General features: G+C 42.2%; 1 protein-coding gene and 1 non-coding gene across 2 annotated transcripts in view; one reads left to right on the top strand and one right to left on the bottom strand.

Annotated features, from left to right (window-relative positions):
* LOC103185760 (E3 ubiquitin-protein ligase SH3RF3) overlaps positions 1-16,461 on the bottom strand; it is a 190,648-nt gene that overhangs the window by 97,779 nt on the left and 76,408 nt on the right. The gene's annotated exons all lie outside the window — the stretch shown is intronic.
* On the top strand, positions 14,654-14,725 carry trnat-ugu. The gene has a single exon. It is a non-coding gene; the product is annotated as a tRNA-Thr (tRNA).

Below are 16,461 nucleotides of genomic sequence, written 5' to 3'. Positions count from 1 at the left end.
GACATTTCATAACGTCCAGAATTTGGCAAATTTTCAAGGTTCATTTTGTGTAAGTCCTTTTAAGATCTACAGAAAAACGAGTTCAACAACTTGCCAAATTCTGGATGCTCTAAGATGCTACATAAATAGAATAAATCTGGATCCAGTTGGAATTTTGACACAATAATGTCGGATTGTGAAGTTTAAATTAAGCCTTCCTGCTGTTAATCCATCTACTGCTGGGAGCAATGATGAATTGTTTTCACCAGCACATCAAGGCCATTTTCTTTTTTTTTAGAAAGACAAATAAAATGTCGTTCTTTCACATTTTCCTAATTTGACAGGCTTATTGCATGGTTGCACTGATGATGATCATTCAAGACCCAGCCAGTTAAACTGTCTGGTCAATCCTCACTGGCTCAGGACTAACTGTGCAGCAGCTTGGAACAGGTCAAAGGTAAATTCCACAAAATTACTGTGAGGGTGACAAGTTTTGTCATTACTGCAGTGAATCTATTCAGGTACAGTTTTCTTGGAGCCACTGCTGTCAAATTGAAAAACTGCAGTCCTTTACGGGCAGAATAAAAAGATAGAATCATAGAATTATACAGCACAGAAGGAGGCCATTTGGCCCATCACATCTGTGCCGTCTCTTTGAAAAGAGCTACCCAAATCAATCCCATTCCCCCGCGCTCTCCCCATAGTGCAGTAAACTTGTCCTCCCCATATAATGATCTACTTCTCTCTTAAAAGTTGTTATCGAATCGGTTTCCACCACCCTTTCAGGCAATGCATTCCAGATCCAAAAAACTCACCGTGTGAAAAAATTTCTCCTCACCTGCCCTCTGTTTCTTTTCACAACTATTTTAAATTGGTGATAATAATCAGTGATTATAGCTAATAATAATAATAAGAAGAATTCTTGCAAATAGCACCTCATCACAGTGTTGCGATGTCTCAAAGTACTTTAGAGGATTAAGTATAGTTTAGCGACTGTGCATTGTGTAGGCAGTATTCTAGATGGTACAGAGCACGCCAAGGCACAGAAAATGTAAGTCAGCTTGCATCATATTCTCTCTCCCTTCTCCCCTTTCCCCAGTAATTCCCTAATGAGAATCGATTTACACTCTGGAGCAACGTGAAGTGGAAAATAATAGAAATCATTTCCACATTCAATTCCACCCTCAGTGAATGGCTACGGCGTAAGGTCCTGCATCAAAAGGCGGTCAATTCTACAGACAAATGCCCACAGGGACTCGTCCCTTTACTCAAATGCTCTCAGACGCTTGTCACCCGAGCACGTGGAATGCCTACAACTTACCAGGAACTCAGACTGGGTTGGGCATTATAGGGAAACAGTTAAATAGAAATCTCCACGGTGTTCCTGTTTCACTGATATCATTTGAATCGAGCCAGGCAGTCACTGACAAGTCACGTCAGATTAGGGCAACTTCATCAGACAACCACAATCAATAGTGTGTGATTTTCTGGTGTCAGGCCCAGTACCCTGTGAGATCTCTTAGGCTTCTAATTTGAGTTCTTTCAAGGCAGCGCTGACCAGTCTAGCTCATAGAGGAGAGACAAGATTAAAATCACTTCTGAATCTGTAGTGATGCATGTTCCTACTCTTGTCTCCCTCCCCTCCCCCTCTCATTTTCTCAGGTGGGCTCTTGGTCAGCTGTGTGAATCACTTTGAGACATCCTCCCAAACTGAAAGGTGCTTAAGAAATCTAAATTGTTACTGTTGTTGTAGGGTTATATTAAGAGGAATACACCTGTGTGGTGCCATTACCATATTCAGTGATAGTTCTTCTCTTGCTGTAACGGTGACCTTTCTTTTCGACCATGCCTTTGGTCACCTTCCCTCCCCTCCCCTCCCCCTGGCTCAGTCCCGGGATCCTAAACTGTAAAGCGCTCTGAGACACCATCCGGCGTGCAGGGCCCTATAAAAATCCAAGTTGCTGTTGTTGTTGTTGCCCACCTACAATTTCCAGATAAAATTGGTCATTCACTTCATAGCTGTTGTGAAAAGTTGCTGCGTGCAAATTAGTTGTCATGTTTGCCTACAAATCTCGCCTTGTGTCAGCAGATCACAGAGCAACAACTAGCGTACAGGTCAAAAGAAGAGTGCGACATGAAGCCATATACCCATTCCATCCCTAATTCAACAACTGACCAACCCATGGGTGTTTACCTACCCACAAAGCCTCATCCACAGGGTCTGTAGGTTTTCAGGCACCATCCATTTGACTATTTTGTAAAATATTTCCCATGTGAATCACTGCTGCTTTCAGCTTATGTTCATATACATAACAAAAACAACAACAAAATTACATTTGTAAAGCGTCTTTTACATCGGGAGGACATCCCATGGCATTGAACAGTCAGGGATCAGGACCAGAGCGTGGGGTCTTGGTTGGGATGAAGGAGAGCAGAGGGGGTAGGAGGGCTTAAGTCATACCTTGTAGGCCGTCACCATTTCAGCAAGAGAGGGAGCAAGGTGAAGGGATTGTGGGATGGAGTTCCAAAGAGTAGGAGCCGAGAGGCTGAAAGCCCAGCCGCCGATGGTAGGGCGGGTCGGACGAGAAACCTGGAGCAGGCTGCAGCCTGCTGGGCGGAGGAATGGGCAGGCTGATAGGGGGTCAACAGGTCAGAGGTGTAGGAGGGGGCAAGACTATGGAGGGCCTTGAAAGTGAGGGCGAGGATTTAGAATTTTATCCTCTGAGGGATGGGGAGCCAGTGGAGCCGGGCGAGGGTGGAGATAATGAGGGTCATGATGCCTGGTGCATGAGAGGACACAAGCTGCAGAGTTCTGGATGATCTTGTGGAGGGAAGAGTTTAGGAGGCCGACAAGGAGGGAGTTTCCATAATCGAGCCTTGAGGTGGCGAATATGTGTATGAGGGTTTCGCGGCCTGAGGGGTGAGGCAGTGGTAGAGTCGGACTTGGTTGCAGAAGGGGAAAGTCAGAGCGGGTTATAATAATAATAATAATAATTCTTGCATTTGATATAGCGCTTTTCACATCTTGTAGACGTCTCAAAGCGCTTCACAGAATATACTGTAAAGCGAATTGACCGTATATTTGTGGGCGAAACCTGGCAGCCAATTGCGTACAGCAATGTTCCACAAACAGTCGTGGATTGAAGTGACCAATTTTTTTTTGTCTCTTTTTTTTATTTTATGGTTCATATTCATGGCATGGATATGGGGGAGAAAGGACAGTTGAGAGTCGAATAAGATGCCCAGGTTCCCGACTGGCTTGGTGAGGTGGAGTGTGCAACCGTGGATGCTGATGCTGCCAGTGGCTGAAGTGTGGAGGCACTGGCGTGAGCCAATCAAGAAGGCCTCGGTCTTGCTGACATTCAGCTGTAGAAAGTTAGCTCTCATCCAGGACTTGATGTCAGACAGACAGTCTGTCAGGACATCAGTTATTGTGGAATCGAGGGTAGAGACAGAGAGATAGAGTTGGGTGTCATCCGAATACATGTGGACGTTGACCCTATGTCTGCGAACGATGTCACCAAGCGGGAGCATGTAGAGGTTGAAGAGGAGTTGACCGAGGACAGAGTCCTGAGGAACACCATACAAGACAGGAGCTGGAAGAGAAACTGTTGGTGGAGACAAATTGGAGATGTTGTGAGAGATAAGACTTGAACAATTCAAGGATAGAACCTCAAAGGTTGAGGTGAGAGGAGAGGTGGTGGAGGAGGACAGAGTGGTCCACGGTATTGAAGGCAGCAGAGATTGAGGAGAACGAGGAGGCAGAGGGAGCCCTGGTCATAGATGGATAAAATGTTGTTTTACCAGAGCAATTTCCGTGCTGTGAGCAGCATAGAAACACGATTGGAGGGGCTTGTGAAGGGAGTGGTAGGAGAGGAATGAGTGAAGCTCTCAAGCAATGACTCTTCCAAGGACCGTCAAAAGAAAAGAGAGGTTGGAGATGGGCCGGAAGTTAGAAGACAGGGATGGGTCCAGGGAAGATTTTTCCGGATGGGGGTGATTGTAGTTGTTTTTAGGAGGATGGGACGGTGCCAGATGAAAGGGCGAGATTGATGGTGTCGGAGCTAGAGGGGCGAGGAGGTGGAGCTGGGAAGTAAGGAGAAGGGTGGGGATGGGGTCAAGGGAGCAGGTAGGGAACGTGTGCTTCATGCTGGATATAATGGTGATGAGAGGAGGGGGAGAGAGGTACGAAATGTGGAGGGAGGGATAGTTAGGGGTCAGAGTGTGGGGGGGAGATGGGAAGGGAGAGTCAGTTGGGAGGGCCGAAGCAGTTGAACGGATCCTCTCGATTTTAGATTTGAAGAAATTCAGCATCTCCTCACAGTCAGGTTTGAGGAGAGAATGGGCGAGGCATGGGAGGGTGGACAGAGAAGCCGGTTGGTGGTTGAGAATAGGAGCCTGGGGTTGTTCTTCACTTCCAAGATTATCTTGGACTAGAAGGATGATTTGTTGGAGGCAAGGGCGGAGGGGTACATTTTGATGTGGTCCAGCCAGAACTGCCGGTGGACCGTTAAGTCTGACTTGAGCCAGGTGCATTCGGCAGCCTGCACCTGACCCTTGAGGGTGTGGAGGTGGCTGGTGTACCAGGGTGAGGTTTGTGAGTAGGAGGCAGTTTGGGAGGTGAAGGGGGCAAGAACAACAAACGTGACGAAGAGGGAGTTGTGGAGGAGAGTGAGCAAGGAGGATAAATCAGTGTGGGAGGTAGGCCAGAGGGGGAGGAGTTCAGATGACTCCAGGGCAGCAGAGAGGGATTACGGGAAGATTTATTTCCAGGGGCAGTAGGAAATGGAGGTGGAAGAAACTGAGAAACAAAGAGTTAAAACACAGCCAAGCCCACGGAAGGGGAGGCGGAGAGGGAAAGAGAGAAAGATAGCAGTGGGTTGAAGATTTGCTTTCCAGCAATAATTAACTTATGTGTGTTCACCACTTCGCCCCTGTTTAACAATTGAGGTGTGTAGCTGACACGAGTTTTAAAATGTAATGACAAATAAACTATGCTGAAGTGGTACCGAAAAGGCTGAGATTAGCAGCATAGCATCATAAATGTTATCACAAGGTTTTTCCACAACAAGCAGTGGGAGGACTAACCAATGATGAGTTACTGCCATACTCTCTCTTGCTTTGTCATGCCTCACTTCACAGATTCATCCACTCCCACTAGTTACTTCCACACTGAATAAGCGCGCAATTGTCTAAGTGGTGCAAACAAAAGGCCGGTTCATAGGACAGTTCAGGCTATTTTATCCTACCACAAAAAGACTCAGACATGCGATGTGGTTGCATAATGCCGGGCATAAATCAAAGGCAGACCAGCCAGCACAGCAGGTTGATTTGTGGCTGCAAACAAGTGACCGAAGAACAGATCACCTTGAGCTAGAGGGGCCATTGTAAAGTGCTGGATTCATTGAAAAGTGCTAACCCAACTTACAAGTGCTAACAACTACTATGATCACTGGCAAGTTCAAACATTATAAGATTGGGAGTAAATCATGTGTAAAGATTTTAACATGGGAATAAATCACGTGTAAATATAACATGAGGAGTAAATCATGTGTAAACATAACATGAAGGAGAAATCATGTGCAAACATTATAACATCATGTATAAATGTTCTAACGGGGAGTAAATCACATATAAACATCATAACAAGAGGAATAAATCATGTAAATATTTTAACGTGTGGAGTAAATCATGTATAAATATTGTAACATGGGGAATATATTATATGTAAATATTCTAATACAGGGAGTAAATCATGTATAACTATTCTAACATGGAAAGTACATTATGTGTAACATTATAAAAACAAAAGCAACAAAATTATATTTGTTTAGCACCCTTCACATCGGGAGGGCATCCCAAGGAGTTGGACAATCAGTGTTTCGGACCCGAATTGTGGTTCTGGATCAGGGAGGGTGGAGGGCAGTGGGGGAAGGAGGGTGATGGAAAGCACAGTTGAAGAGGAAGGAGGGTCTTGAGACGGGTCTTGAAGGAGGCAAAGGAGAGGGCGAGGTGGAGGGACTGCGGGATACAGTTCCAGAGGGTGGAGGCAGAGTGGCTGAAGGCCCACCTACCAATGGTGGAGCGAGCGAGGTGAAGCAGGCTGCAGACTGCTGAGCGGAGGAGGTGGACAGGTTGGTAGAGGGTTAGGAGGTTGCAGAGGTAGGGGGGAGCAAGGCCATGGAGGGCTTTGCAGGTGAGAACTAGGATCTTGAACTGTGTGATGGGAGGATCCAAGTGAGAAGACCTGGGTTCGATTCCCAGGAGCGGAGAAACATTGGGCAAGTTTCCTTACTCCACATGCCTCTGTTTACCTAACAGTAAGTAGGAACCTCGTTGTTAGTCGATTGGCAGATCTCTTTTCCAGGGGTAATAATCTCTTCAAAAAAATAATAAAACAATAATAAATTGGTCATTCAATCCAAAACTGTTTCTGGGACACTGCTGTATGCAATTGGCTGCTGCGTTTCGCCCACAAAATGTACTGTCAATTCACTTTATAGTTTATTCGGTGAAGTGCTTTGAGACGTCTCGAAGACGTCATAAGGCGCTATATCAAATGCAAGATATAGATCAGCCACGATCTATTAAAATGGTGGGACAGGCTTGAGAAACTGAATGGTCTATTCCTGTTCCTATGTTCGTAGGACAGCATATTGGTACAGTGTGCTGGAGATCCTAACACATGCCTGCAATCCTTTACGCTGCTGAGCTGTCAATCTTAGCTCAACTATGATATGAAGCCAATATGGAGCCAACAAAAGCTAGTCAGTTGGCCAGGATAGTAGGGAAAACTACAGAGAAATAAAACAAGCAGGAGGCAGAGAACAGGAGAAAGAGAGAGACCCACACTGAGAGTGAGGGTGAAGGAGTAAGCAAGAAAAAGAGATAGATAGGGGAATGGAGAAAGAATGAGAGAGAAAGATGTAACATTTATATTACTGAGAGCCATAGAGCTGTTTCATTCAATCCCACGAGGTTACTGTTTCATTTCATGGGTTCACAAACAACTACGCTGACACAAACTCGCAGCTGTTTCCAACTCGCTGTTATTAAGAGACATTGAAGGGTTTGGAGAAAAGGTGGGAAATGAAATTTAAAAACTTGCCAAAGATTCAGTGGTGGAGCAGATTCCAGGAACTGAAAATCCTGCTCCTAACCCTATGTTCTTACATCGCAGCACCTCTTCTTGCTCACTGCAGTGCTGCAATATGAATAGGGCAAGAGATTCCTCACTGAATGACTCTTTAACACTTCACAGCAGTTTAGAATAGCAAAGGACTAAGCTACCACATGGTCTTTTTGATAAAGTTGGTGATCAGCCTGAGGTAGAGATTGGAACAAGATGGGAGAAGGGGTAAAGGGAAGAAAAAAGTCAAAAAAATAGAAAAGGACATGACCTGAATTAATAAAACCCAGAACGTAAGCCACAGGCCAACACTCTGTTTTGCAGGATTGATTCTGAAACTCAGAGACAGATGGATTCAAACAAAACAGCAGTAAATAATTAGCAGTAGTATGTGGTTGGTCTACCATGAATATTGCAGTGTGCAAAGTGTCAAACCAGATATTAATGCACTTTGTGCAAGCACAAATGGATAATCACTGAGATTAGGTATCTGGAAAGGGACTGTTCAAAAATAAAAAAAAGATTACTATCAATCTTTCAGTTGGGATAAAATCCTTCCCAGTTTTGTCAGCTTTCCCTGTCCCAACCTTTCTTTATAAAAAGGGCCGTAAAAAGGGCTTATGGAATACTAGGCTTTATAAATAGGGGCATAGAGTACAAGAGTCAGGAGGTTATGATTAAATGTTTTATATAACACTGGTTAGGCCTCAGTTAGAATACTGTGCCCAGTTCTGGGCACCACACTATAGGAAGGATATTAAGACATTGGAAAGGGTGAAGAGGAGATTTACGAGGATGGTACCAGGAATGAGGGACCTTGATTATGAGGAAAGGCTAGAGAGGTTAGGATTATTCTCATTGGAGCAGAGAAGGTTATGAGGAGATCTAATAGAGGTCTTCAAAATCATGAGGGGATTTGATAGGTTAGAAAGGGAAAAACTGTTTCCACTGGTGGGTGTGTCAGTGACTCGAGGTCACAGATTCAAAATAGTATCTAAAAGAAGCAGAGGGGAGGTGAGAAGAAATTTTTTCACGCAGCGAGTTGTTCGAATCTGGAATGCATTGCCTGAAAGGATGGTGGAGGGCGATTCGGTAACTACTTTTAACAACGCGGTGGACGGGTATTTGAGGAGGATGGGTTTGCTGGGTTATGGGGAAAGAGCTGGGGAGTGGACTGACGTTAACTGCTCTACTCAAAGAGCCGGCACAAACTCGATGGGCCGAATGGCCTCTTTTTGTGCTGTACGATTCTATGATTCTATGATTTATTAACTCTTGCCTGCAGACTGGAAGCCTGAAATTCCAACAAATTTCTTAGCCTGTGAGACCATTTTGTCTTAAAATTTAAGATCACTCAGAATTGTGGAAAATTTTGTAATTTGGAAGCTGGTTTTCCACCGTTCTTTAAAAAAAATAACAAATTAAGACTGAATTTAAGATTTTTCCACAATTGTGCACATTCTTAAACAACAACAACAACAAGATTCCATTTATAGAGCGCCTTTCACGTTGGGAGGACGTCCCAAGGCGCTGTACAGTTGGGTCAGGACCCGAACAAGGGGGAAATGGTCAGGGTGAGGGGAGGGAAGGGAGGGAGGGAGGGAGCGAAGAGGGGGTAGAGTGTCGAGAGGGGAGCTGAAGGCACGGTCAAAGAGAAATATTAAGACAAAGACGAAGACTTGGGGGGAAATTTCAGGCTTTACAACAGCAAAAGCAAAAAGAATGTGATGCATAAAGACTCCTGGCTTTGTTCTTAAATCAACCTTCCCGAGGGTTGGGTCTTCCGACAGAAGCCTGAATGATAAATTGAAATCCAAATAACCCCCAGCAAAACCTGCTATCCCAACATGCTCTTCACCCCCAGTAATAAAAACATTGATAAAATATTGGCTGGATGCACACAGTTCCGACACAGCCTTTCATTTTCATCAGACCTACATGCCTGGCAAATCAGAAACATCATCACTCATGAAATATGTCCAGAAGCAAAATGCAGCCTTGTAACCAGAAACATCCTGAGCAAGGGAGAAGGGAGAAAAACTGAAATTACTTGCAATAATAAACATCCTTGCATTTGAAACTACACCTGCAATGTCGAAATGAGCTTCACACAGGTAACTGCTGCCAAATTTAGTGACTGTATTTGTAGATAAATGCAGCAAGCAATTTGCACACAGCAGGGTCTCGCATACAGATATTAAGTGAGTGTTTAGCTAAAGGATTGTTGGCTCAGCACACTGGGAGAAATTTCATTCTCTTTTCAAAAAGTAACATGAGATCTTTAACATCTACCTGAACAAGTATGTACTGCCAGAATAAAATTACAAATGTAAGGAAAATGGGAGCAATTTCCTGCGAACTGTCTTCTGATACAAACAATCTGGTGGAACTTTGGGAAAGGTTCAGGGCACCAAAACTGATCAAGTTCTTAGCCTTAAGACTATTGTCTTACAATTTAAGATTGAGGCATCTCAATGATATGATGAGGCGCTATATCAAATGCAAGGATTATTATTAGTGTGTGAAAATTTGCAGAACAGTCTTAAATTGGAAGCCGATTTTCTGCAGTTCTTTTTCAGCACTGCAGAAAATTGTCCTCTCAATTCAAATTGTTTTCTAAAATTTAACACAGTCTTCCTTTTTAAGATGATAATAATAATCCTTACATTTGATATACCTCCGTAATCACGTCTCTGAGATGTCTCACAGCGCTTCACAGAATACACTATAAAGTGAATTGACTGTATATTTTGTGGGCGAAATGCAACAGCCACGTGCGCACAGAAGTGTCCCACAAACAGCCATGGATTGAATGACCGTATTATTATTATAATTTTTTTTAAAAATTGGAAGGGATTATTACCTTAGGGAAAGGCGATCCGCCAATTGACTAACAACCAGAGTCCTACTTACTGCTTGGTAAAGAGAGGCATGTGGAGTAAGGAAACTTGTCCAACATTTCATCGTACAATCAGGAATCAAACCCAGGTCATTCTTGTTTGCGAGGTGAGTGTTCTAACCGCTAACCTACCAGACTCCACTCCATGACGGTCTTAAGCCTGAGAGCCTGAGAAATTTGTGAGCTCCTAACTTCGGAACTTGGACTGGAGAGAAAGTAAAACTGTGTTTCAATAGTCAAAAGTCATATTGAATTTCCTCCTATCTTAAGAAGAAAAGAGCTAGGAGGTTCAGAAAGGAGATAGGGAAATAGACTCCTTTCAAGAGAGACCAATGGATAGGATATTAAGTATTTATTCATTGGAGTCTAAGATTAACTTCAGTATTTCTAGTGATGTTCTTTATTTAAGCTAAAGCAATACAGCACTTCTCCACCTATGGCCACAAAAAGTCTGGGTTTTAATATTTTGTATATCTTCTTTCAAGACTGAAGAGCCCTAGCTCTTCTGATCGCTGCTCAACCAATGTGCCTTTACTCCCTGAGAAGAGCTATTTGTCTGAAAGCAGCAACAAATTAATGGGAATTGCAGAAAGATCCAAGTGGATCCTATTATTAATCTACACAACAGGGCAGATCAGGCTGGATGAATAGTCCTCTGCAGCTATCACATTCTTATGTTCTGAAGTATAAGACAGACACTGCATTGTGTTTGTGCCTTCCCAAGGCTTTGTTCTGCACTCCATAACTGAAGGTATTTGATATCTAAATATCCCAAATCATTAAGAGCTTTTTTTTATAGAAAGTGTGGAATGCTCTTTTCATTTAGATTCACATATACTGCATATTTTTTCCTAAATTCAAAGTACTAAAACAACAGTAATGTTTCTGCAAGCAAACTATCAATCATGCTGATTGTTCCAGGAGTGGTTTGGAATGTTGTCCATGATTTTGTTTAAAGTGCAGACTGCTGCCAGCATGTTTGTTAAAATAAATATTATTGGTGTCTTCTCCCATGTGTTAGAGGTCTGCCTCTGACCACTCAGGTATCCTGTGATAGTTTATATTCTCTTGTGTTGCAGATTCACAGAGAGAAAGCATACACCACTGAAATTTGGATCACCATCGAACGTTACCGAACAACGTGGGGTTTGGGTAGATCAGTGTATTAGAATGTGATTCTTTCACTGCTGGAACCTGAGTTCAGATGCATGCTAGGCTGATGGAATAGTAGACCCCTTTCTTTGATGGCTGTAAGCGCTTTGGGACGTCCTCCTGACGTGAAAGGGGCTTTATAAATGTAATTTTGTTGTTGTTGTTGTAAGTGAGAAGGGTTTGGCTAGATTAAACCAAACTCACTGTCTAGACTGTGACGCCACCTAGGCATCCTCTGCTCAACGGTGCATGACTGTAGGGATCGAGTCAGGTCAGAATCAAACCCAACTAGGAGACCCTTGTGACCGAGTAGACTGAGGAGACTCACCATCAAAGTTTGTACATGAGGAATAAGTGAGGTAATGAAGGGTGCCTATGGAATTGTAGTTGTAGAAGGGAAAAATTTAAGCCAATTTACATTTCTTATATATACACAAGGATGGCACCTCCAAAAATGTAGTACTCCATGTACATTGTATTGGAGTGACAGCAAGACAGTGATTTCAAAGTCCTGATGTGGAGTGTGAACCCAATTCTTTTGACTCAGAGCTACCATCTACCCCAGTACCAGAACGCTGTCACTTGTTTCTTGTTAATGCAGATCCACAGGATACCAGTGTTATAAGCAGAACTGGACCATAATAATACCAGGAAAGAGGTGGGGGCCCTTATTACAGAATTGACAGTATTTCTCACATAAGAAGAAGCACTCTCTGTTTATCACTGAAAAAAAGAATGGGCTTTGCAGGTTATTCTTGTCAAGTGTTGTGATTTTGTCTTTTTAGTGAAACATGGCAGCCAATTTTGTGCAAAGCAAGATGTAACGTTTAGCCCTATAAAGTGAAGGACCAATTTATCTGAAGCATTATTGGTCGGAATACTGAGAAAAACACTTTATTTTTTGGATAGTGCGATAGGATTTAGAGAAGGGAGATTCTCTGGTGTCCTGGTCAACAATTCAACGAATTGGTCATTCGTTTGCCTGACACATTTGACTACGAATACGGAGTGGCCCCATCCAACAGTAATTACTGCAAAGCACTTTGAGAATTTTGCAAATATTGTTATTTTTAATAAGACAATCGTATTTGTCAAGTCAATGCAAGACTAGACATTTATCCAAGACCATAGGAAGTAAGAGACCTCCTGTTGTGGAGATTAATTTGGGGAGGACAAGTTTGCAGGGCTATGGGGAGAGAGCGGGAGAATGGGATTGATTTGGATAGCTCTTTTCAAACAGCCAGCACAGGCACGATGGCCGAATGGCTTCCTTCTGTGCTGTATAATTCTATGATTCTATGAATGTGTGCACCTAGTCCCTGTGTTAGTGCACAGCATTGGCTGAATACTTGCACCTGCTTTGGTTCAGTTCCAGTTGAGGATTATTATTGAGATCCAAGCCTTTGTAGATTTACAAGTGTGCCTATAACAATACAATTTTATATGAATTGTTTGAAAAGAATCAAATGAAAAGAGCTGTTAAAAGTTTAATATATACCATATTTGAACATTTCTAGAATAATAATATCTGTATTCTTCAAGCAGAAACAAGATTGTAATGACTTTAATTAAAAAACAACTGTGACACTTTCAATATATAAAAATATGATTCAGTTTAAGTGAAACGGATTTGACAGAATCCGATTAAAATTTACTTTCATGCTTACCTCGAAAGAAAATAAGCATTCGTGTTCAGTTTGCTCTGGGCACCAAAAGGAAGCTTTAGTCTGTCACCATTTCAGCAGGGCAGTAAATCAAAGGGGGAATAAAGTTCCTTAGGAATTTTTGAAAAGAAAGCACAAAGGGGACGTGTCTGAAATGTGGCTTCTTTGAACTGAGGAATGGTGAAAGGAAGGAAGGATAATGAGAGAATCTCTCCACAGCCAAAACCATACATGTGCTGAGAGGGGAAAAAAACTTTTTTTGTTTACTGAAGGAAATATCTGAAGAGGATGGACGCATATTTAACAAAGTGAGAATAAAGAACAAAAAGACTGTAAATAATAGAGCGGTATCATCGCAGTAAAGTATATAGGGGAGGCACAATGGTGTTGTCACTGATGCACATTGCGAGGGTCTGACAAGTGGTGACGGCAGTTCATCACGGTGATTCACAGGAATTCTGTTCTGCTCTGACACAATTGTGCTTTCAGTTCCTGGGAGGCGATGTGACATACTTCCGGTTACCAAAGGAGCCCCCATTCTGATTCCTTACAAAGAGTTCTTGTGAGATGTCAAACCTCATTGTTGTTATTCTTAGTTCTGGAATGGGAACTCAGGCCCAGTATTAATAATAATGATAATAATCCTTGCATTTGGTATAGCGTTTTTCATGTCAGAGGACGGCCCAAAGTGCTTCACGGATTTACTGTGAAGTGGAGTGACTGTATTTGTATTCGAATAGCATCATGGGGTCTTTAAGGTCCATCTGAACAGGTAGACATGATCTGTAGTGTTTCACATTGGTTCTTTAGAGTCAAAAGAGAGGAGACATTCACCTCATCTCTTCAACGTGGTACCAATGGTGCACTGCATTGTCATCTGCCCTTTCAGATAAGACATTAAACTGAGATCCTGCCTGGCTGTTCAATATTTCAAATATTGACCGGATTGAAAGAAGATTGCATGATAATACTGATCCTACAGCCAGGTGATGCAGCAACCCCACAAGCAAGTACAGTAACCTACAGGACTGCTTGAGTGAGGAACTGTACAGTCTATGGAGCACATGGACTATGCAATGGAGAAGTGGAAATAAATGGTGTCAGTTGAGTATCAGGAAACAGTCCATGATAGTGTCGGTTCTACTTAGTGTGTGGAATAAGCTGATTTGATGGACCAAACTGTCTTTTCTTGTCCCAAGATTTCTTATTCCTCACCGAAGAAAGAGTTTTTTGGCCCATCATGACTCTGACGGTGTTTTCTCCATATAAGTTACCTAATCTAATCTCTCTCTCCTACTCATTGCTCAAATCATTTTAAATTTTGCCTTTTCAAGTGTCTTATCGAACTCGCTTTTAAAAGAATTGATGGGACTATCATTCAACTATGCTTTACGGCAGAGAATCCCACATTCCAACTACCCTCTGTAAACTAATCGCCCTCTGTATAAACTCACACTCTGTGTGGAACAGAGGTGAACAGTTTATATCAGACATCTGGTTACATTGCACACTTATAACCCAACCAAAGCGGCAAACTCATCATAAAAAGCAGAGAAGTTAAATTCTGAACTGCTGTAGTTTGGCAAGTTATGCTGAGAAAGGAATTCTACAAATGACAGATAAAAATTCTCAATTCACAAATCTTATGTTCAACAGCCCACTAAATCATTCATTCAGTAACTTGACAAACAAGAGCAGAAAGAACTTAATCATAACCTGCATTTTCAAGAGGTTTTGACTGTTTTCATTAAAAGTTGAGATAAATGATAGAGCTTTAGGGCTCTTCTTCACTGGGATTGGAAGATCCAGACAGTTGTGTTACGCTTCCTGAGTCCTGTAGCTCAGTGGTTAGAGCACTCGCTTTGTAAGTGAGAGACCCAGGTTCGATTCCCGGCAGGGTGAAACCTTGGGCAAGTTTCCTTACCCCACAAACCTGATAATAATCCCTCAAAAAAAACAATAATAAATTGGTCATTTCAATCCACGACTGTTTGTGGGACACTGCTGTGTGCAATTGGCTGCCACATTTCGCCCACAAATATACAGTCAATTCACTTTACAGTCTATTCTGTGAAGCACTTTGAGATGTCTAAAAGACATGAAAAGTGCTATATCAAATGCAAGGATTATTATTATTATTTAAACAGAATTTAAAGATTGTCTACAATTCTAAACAATATTAAATTGTAAGACAAAAATTATGAACTTCACTAGGACCACTAACTTCACTACGAGAAGGTTAGGCCTAATATGTTCTTATGGTTAACACCATTTCAGGCTCCAAGCTGGTTTCATCCCTGTGGTAGGGTATTTCTGCCTGCGTGATGGCCACAGTAAATGGGTTTTGTACCTCCAATCTAGGGAGGGAAAAAAGCAGCAAACGTTTTTCTGCTTCTAATAACTATTCTATAAGCATGTGTGTATGTGTGTGTTGTGTGTATGAGTGGGGATGGGGGGGGTGGTATCTGGATCTCAGATAAGAACAGAATCAGGCATAGTTGTGAAGACATCCCATTGCTAAAATGCCTGTCAACAATCATCAGAGTCTATAAGATGCCAACCATTACATGAATACAGGTAAAAATCTGTTTATTACATCTTTATAAGAGGATTTCACAGTATCTAAACATGTAACAAAACAGAATAGTTATTTTTAGTGACTTGTGTGATAAATTCCAGTTTATCCTCTGACTCCATTGTCAAAAATAGGCAAGCTCTTGGAGAGCAGTCAGTATTGTGGATCTGTGTCCCAGCATGAGATAGTTGGGGCCGTGGAAAGGGTGAATGGGGTTGAAATGTAACTAATTTGATCCAATGAAATTCTATTAACTATTGATTATGTCTGTTACATAATAATAATAATAATCCATGCATTTGATATAATGCCTTATCACGTCTTCGAGACGTCTCAAAGCGCTTAACAGAATATACTGTAAAGTGAAATGACTATTCATTTTCTATGGGCGAAATACAGCAGCCAATTGCGCACAGCAGTGTCCCACAAACGGTTGTGGAGTAAGTGACCAAATTTTGTTTAAGGGATTATTACCTGTAGAAAAGCAATCTGCCAATCGACCAACAACTGGGTTCTGTTGAAATGTCTCAAAGCCCTTCACAGAATATATTGCAATGTTGTGAATCAAGACTTCATTCCCTGGGAAAGTTGATACAGAGCAGTGATATTGTGTGGGTTATAGTTAGTGAGGTGGGGTCACTTTTACCTTGTTGCTTCCGGAATCGATGAGATGAAACAGCTCTTGAATTCATGCTCTATACCTCTGGAGGCAATGCTATACCTTATCCTTATAGAGTTGTTGCCAAAGATGCGATTGTCATCTGTGGTAACATTACACAATAAATATAAGCCAAGCCAATTTTATCTCCTTTAACAGAAGTAAAATTACATAATTTGGAAGTGTCAATTACTCAAAGTGCTCAGAATCCCACCTACTGTTGTTGAAAGTCAGAATGAACCCTGAGGCTGCCCACAGGCACATCCTCTTAAAAGAACTGACTTTGATTTATTTTGCTTTATGATTATAGAAGAGGAAGCTGCTGACACATTGAATAATTTACAGAACAAAAGTCTGGCCCAGTAGTCACAACATAGCAGGACTTGGTTTTAAGAGACTAAAGTC

The sequence above is a fragment of the Callorhinchus milii genome, unplaced genomic scaffold, assembly GCF_018977255.1.
Source record: "Callorhinchus milii isolate IMCB2004 unplaced genomic scaffold, IMCB_Cmil_1.0 Scaffold4, whole genome shotgun sequence".
Taxonomy (NCBI): Eukaryota; Metazoa; Chordata; class Chondrichthyes; order Chimaeriformes; family Callorhinchidae; genus Callorhinchus; species Callorhinchus milii.
This window is presented reverse-complemented; position numbering and strand designations above follow the sequence as displayed.